Source organism: Aulostomus chinensis, chromosome 14 (assembly GCF_037954235.1).
Source record: "Aulostomus chinensis isolate RoL2024-O1b breed Wild chromosome 14, RoL_Achi_v1.0, whole genome shotgun sequence".
In the NCBI taxonomy this organism is placed as follows: domain Eukaryota; kingdom Metazoa; phylum Chordata; class Actinopteri; order Syngnathiformes; family Aulostomidae; genus Aulostomus; species Aulostomus chinensis.
The window spans coordinates 1,281,773-1,287,772 of NC_141333.1; positions in this window are offsets into that span (position 1 = coordinate 1,281,773).

Consider the following 6,000-nt stretch of genomic DNA (forward strand, 5'->3'; position numbering starts at 1 on the left):
GTAAACCCTCCACTCCCCAGAATCCTGCATCACTCTGTCAGAGGTGTGTTGTTGAAGATATGTGTCTCCAAAACATTCAGGAGATGTGAAGCTGCACTGAAATCAAGGAAAACGGGATCTCGTTCCAGAAAATGCTCCTCAGTGGATTCTGGAGGGATTCTCTGAGAAAACAGTCACGTAACCAAAGCAACATTTTTTTTAAATCTCTGTAGTTTTCAGTAAATATTTGTCAATTTTTTCTTCTAAAATCACTCTGAAAGTTGTACTGTGCCATATTCAAGTTTTCGTTGAAGGTTTTGTTCCCAGGGTGTCTAATTGTTATAAAAAGTGATCAAACTGTTTGAGGTTTCCGCCCTTGTTAATTTGGGGGAAATTACGAGGTGCGGCCATGACACGACGCTGACGTTGGGATCTGAGGTTGGTTCCATTTGCATTCCGGCTCTATTTTTCATGTCTTGGCTGAGACATCAACTCGAGCTTCTCTCAACGTTGAAAGGTCCTGTTGCGAACGTTGCAGCTCTCTCACACAAACCCTCTGTTCGTGTGTCTTCATCGGACTTTTTCCTCCTCAACAGCCCATGTTCCACTGCTGACAGAGGCAGAACCACTCAGCCATCTCTCGTGGAGCTAATGGGCTCCATATTGGCCCGATCGGAGATGATTATTTGGAGAAACGCGACACCGGGCTTGGATCACGGCAGCTGAATGTGGGTGCATGTTGCAGGTCTGATGCCTGAGCAGGCGATGGAGGAGTGTGAGAGAGCAGAGAGGCTTCAGTTAATGCCTGGGCTTTTTGATCAGCGCCTAAACTTGAGGCTACAAGGAATGTTTCTCTTTCTCCTTTGAAGGCAGTTTGAGTTTTCTGTAATAGTTTTGGTTGAGCAGAGGCTTGCGTGTGTGCGTGTGTGTGTGTGTGTGTGTGTGTGTGTGTGTGTGTGTGTATGTGCGTGTATGTGTGTGTGTGTGTGTGTGTGTGTGAGCTCGGTACAAATGGGGGCGAGCTCTGAAATGAATATCATTGTCACATCTCGTGCCAGAGCAAATTCCCCGTCCAAAACGAGCAATTTGGAGCCAACGCCTGCCGTGGAAAATCTGCCTTCAATTTTCCCCCCAGTGGTGGCCATGCGCTCGCCCCTCCAATTCTTTTTCTCTCACTCACACACACTCACACTCACACACACACATACTCACAGGTCTGGTTGGCCTGCAGCGAGTGGACCCCACAGTTTATTTTTCCCAATTATCCATTTAGTGTAAGTGGCAGGCGCCTGATGGGCTCCTCGCCAAGAGGAAATGTTTGTGTTGTCCTTATTAAACAATGGCGTTCAAACTAATACCTGATTAGTGAGCGTGAGTCACTCGTGAGAGATAGATGGCGTGGACAGGCTCCTCTGACGCCGCTCCAGTTATCACCTCCTACCATCACTGCTCCTACAGAGCCGCTCTTTTCCCTCCAATCAGCCGTTGGGGTTTTACTCTTGAGTGAGAGGTCTTGGCGGGATTCTCTGGAGGTGCTGATTAAGACTGAGAGCCACGCTGGAATACAATCACTGTGTTCAGTCTCAGGCTCGTGGCGGGGAATTAATCGGGATTTATGCTCAACATCCAGGAAGGAAGGAGCTTTTCATGATTTTGTCGTCTCTGGTTTTCTTCGGGATACAAACGCTCCCCCGTGAATTTGTCTCCCGTTCCAAATAAAAGAAGGTTTTAATAATGTTGTGCTAAAATTACATTAGCAATGCTAATGCTGTCATTACATGTTTTGACATGTATAGACATGTTTTTGTAGTCCAACAGGAAGTGACCATGTAAGGGATGTGGTATATTGTAGTCCAACAGGAAGTGGTCATCTCCTGGTTCCTCCAGCAACAGGAAGTGGTCATGTCCTGGTTCCTCCAGCAACAGGAAGTGGTCATCTCCTGGTTCCCCCACCAGCAGCCAATGGGATTGTTCCATGTGACTTAGGATGATTGAATCAGAAAATCCGCTCTGGTGAACAAAAGTGGACGCGATGCGATGATTTTTGGAGTGTAAATGCAATGGTTAGCGGTACCAAGCTAACGTCAGCTCAGCTTCCTGCTTATTCTGTATTTCAGGCATGAAACCAAAACCTTCAACTACGATAAATTCTTTATCGGAGGTCAATTTTTGCCGCCTACAACAGAAATGTTTTGCTCAGAGTTTCTGTGTGAAATCTGCTAACAAGGACAAACAGCAGCACTGATGGCTCCAGGGAAGGTGGCTGATGGGGACTCCTCCCTGTCTGGAGACTCAGGTTTGAATCCTGCCTGTGGCTTTTTTCTTGCAGACTTCTGTTTCTCTACTTACTGAGTCTTTTCTGTTGCCATTTAGTCCGGTTTAAGGGAAAAGTCATAGTTTGCACCTCTGACGAGGCAAAAGTCTTGCCTAATCTTGGCGAAACATTGGTTGAGCACGACATCACGTTAGTTGTGGTGAATGAACTCAGATTTATCATGTTGGGCCTGTTAGTCCTGACTTCAGTCGGCGTGAATGATTTGTCCTTTCTTGGCAAAGAAATCCTCACATTCAAAAATCAGGGTTTGCTTTGCCTTTACTCCCCAACTGCAAACACCTGTTTCCTACCGTCCCCATGGTTGATGCCCGGCCGCGGACCACCGCTTTTTTTTTAACCTTTATTTTACCAGGTAGTCACTTGAGATCAGGTGATCTCTTTTCCGAGCGAGACCTGGCCATACCTCCTCCACCAGCCATTTCCTGTCACCTGACAGCAAGGAGTTCCCCCTCCAGTCTGAGCAGGTGCTGGTGCAGCAACCATACACACACACGCACACACGCGCACACACACACACACCATTGTGTCAGTAGGAACATCCAACCGAGCCGGTGGTCGTGGCGGCTGCTCCAGCCTGGCGCCCCCACTTTGAATGTGTCTCAGGGTTGTTGTGGTTCTATACTCTGCTCAGGTTCTTCTGAATGTTCTCCGCCTGCTAAGCTCCCAGCTGCTGAGAGGGTTGCAGTCTGCTTGTCTTCTTCTTCTTCCTCTTCTTCCTTCTCTCACATGGCTGTCCACGTCGACCCGGGTCACATGGAGCAACACTTTTGATCACTTCTCACAACAATAACGCCACCGATGTGTGAGCTGCCTCTGCTGGGCCTGACCCGCATGCAGCGTCTCAGACCGCTGGTTCTGGGTGGGTCCGATACAGATCGTTAAGGCAGTGACACACCAGCTTAATAAACAGGTAACAGACAGATTACTTTATTAATAAGTAAGCTGATGCTCGTCATAGCCTAAAAATTGAGCATTAAAACGTTAAAAATCGATGGGAAACCCCTGCTGTAGGGAGGCAAGCCGGAGCGATCGAGGCTTCAAAACATGAATCAGGAACCAGCGGTGACGTCCTTCCTGTTATACAACCCGTGGGTGGGCGTCGCCTCAGCGCGGCCTTGTTCTCTATCTGTGTTGACCACGTAATTCTTCCCTCGTTCGTCCCTCCTGAGACGCAGGGCTTCAGAACGACACGCTGAGCTAAACTGAGCTTCATGTTCTGCCATAAAAAGCTCTGATGCAGCAGTTTGTCCCGTAATTACAAGTCTGAGTTTCCATGACAGACGTCGACTTGGCAGCGCAACATGATAGATTTGATTTGAGGCGATGCTCTCATGAATTATGACCAGCGACTTATCATTAAATACTGTCCTGGTCTTGGACACGCAACCCGTGAGCTCCGCAGCGTTCTATCTGTGGAATTCTGTTTTTCTTCTTCTTTTGACTCATCACCAGGCCAAATGAAATCTCGCTGACGCCTCACTTCCCCGGAGGAACGACTCTTCTTCATCTTTATTTTCCCCGCTCCGCTCATTATGCTGTGGAGGAACTTTTTTCTTTTAAGCAAGCACAGATTTTCAAATCTATAGAGACAGCAGGAATGAGAGGAGTGGTAGAAATGAGGCAGGGACGAAAGGCAGAGGAGAGAAAGGAAAACACGGCAGTTCATCCAAACAACTCTGACCCACTGCTTGGAGTCAAACGTGTCACATCAAGGCGATCTACTTCTTTAAATATCCTACGAAAGATGATTGATTTATCTTCAACTGCTTCTCAAATGTCAAATTTCATCATCAACCCTGACCAGAGACTGATCAGACATGTGGATAAACCTCATCTCACAGATTAGCTGTGCCAAACTTCCGAATAAAAATCAGCTGCATTTAAAAAAAGTTTAAAGAATTAGATTAAAACGTCCCGGGCTAAGTTAGCCAGTGTTGCAGCGTCCCAGCGACTGATGCTGAGTCACTCCGTTCACTCCCAGACGTCTCCTGGAGCACGTCAGGTATGACATCATTCATTTCAGGAGAAACCTAAATTTATTTAAGCTAGCAGGAACAGCTAGCATTAGCATGGGATAACTGCTAGCAAGCTACCCGAGGTTTCTGTGAGCTTGCGGTGAATCATTTGATTTAATTTAAAACTTTAGTTCCACAGGAACCAGAGAACAGCTGTGTGGTTTGTTTTAAACGTTCTTCCTCAGAGAGAGAGAACACTCCAGGAGAACACTGGTCTTTTACTGGTTCTATTCCAATGGCACCAGCATTCCTGGTCTGACTCACCTTTTGACTGTTGTTAGCAGGTAGCATGCTAAGGCATGATGTCAGGCACTTTCCGCCATCTGCTGTGTGTTCAGGGGAGGACCAGGCCGGACGTCGCGGTGACTCACTTCCTCCTCTCGATGTTCAAAGTTGTATCATGATATGGTAAGTTGGGCCGAGCTGGTTGGCATGGTAACATTCCACAACAACACAAACAGTTGTCTTTCACATGATCCCAGAACTGTTGCTTCTGCACAAACTTTCTTCTCATCTTTTAAAATAGAACACTTGTATACAGCAACTTTCAGGGTCAGAACCGAGTTTATTATGGCGCCGAGTGTCCGCGAGAGCTACACCAACACCAGCGTGGATGTGGAGTCGTCACCAGGACCAGCTGCTGGGTCTGCAGGCTGATTCCATCACTCAGGCCGAAAACACATTGAACCCACATGTGTCCTGACGCGTCATCTCATACACACAAGTATTTGAGTAATTCAAGTCCTCACACACACACACACACACACACACACACACACACACACACACACGGGGGGGGGGGGGGGGGCTGGCAGTCTTTTATAGAAACTCCACGATGCCAAGAATGACAGTGAACTAAGAATAACAGCAGTAGGGTGCAGTTTCAGCATTCGGCCACCAGGGGACATGAAAGCAGTGTTTGGCTCATCTTGAGGGGGGCCTCGCTGTGAGGAATATAAAAGAGAAAGGAGGAGGACAAGAAATGACCTGAGTTTAGTTGAATAAATCACAAGATATGAAAAGAGAACAACACAGGACCCAGAGAAGCGTCATGTTGGCAGGAGGAATGAAGGGAGGTCCGGCATTGCGGATGAGCCAGTAGAACCAGCGTTTGGCCTGTGGAGTGGACTGTTTCCACGGTGACTGGTTCCATGGTGACTGGTTCCACGGTGACTGGTTCCACGATGACTGGTTCCACGGTGACTGGTTCCACGATGACTGGTTCCACGGTGACTGGTTCCATGGTGACTGGTTCCACGGTGACTGGTACCCACAAGTGCATACGCACACACCATTTCACTATGGCAGGGGGATCCATCCCTCCATCCATCCATCCCTCCATCATCCCTCCCTCCATCCCTCCATCTTCCACCTCTTCCCCTGTTCAGGGTGGGGGGGGGGGTGGAGCCTATCCCAGCAGCCTTCCCCCTGGACAGGTCACCAGTCCATGGCAGGGCCAACACATAGAGACAGACAACCATTGGCTCTCCCAGCCACGCCTACGGTCAATTTAGAGTCTGGATTAACCTGGTCCCTCTTGATGTCTTTGGACTGTGGAGGAAGCTGGAATACCAGAGAGAACCCAGCAGGAACAGGGAGAACATGGAGACTCACCCAGAAAGACCCCGTGCTGCAGCCGGGGCTCCACCCACAACCTTCTTGATGGGGGGC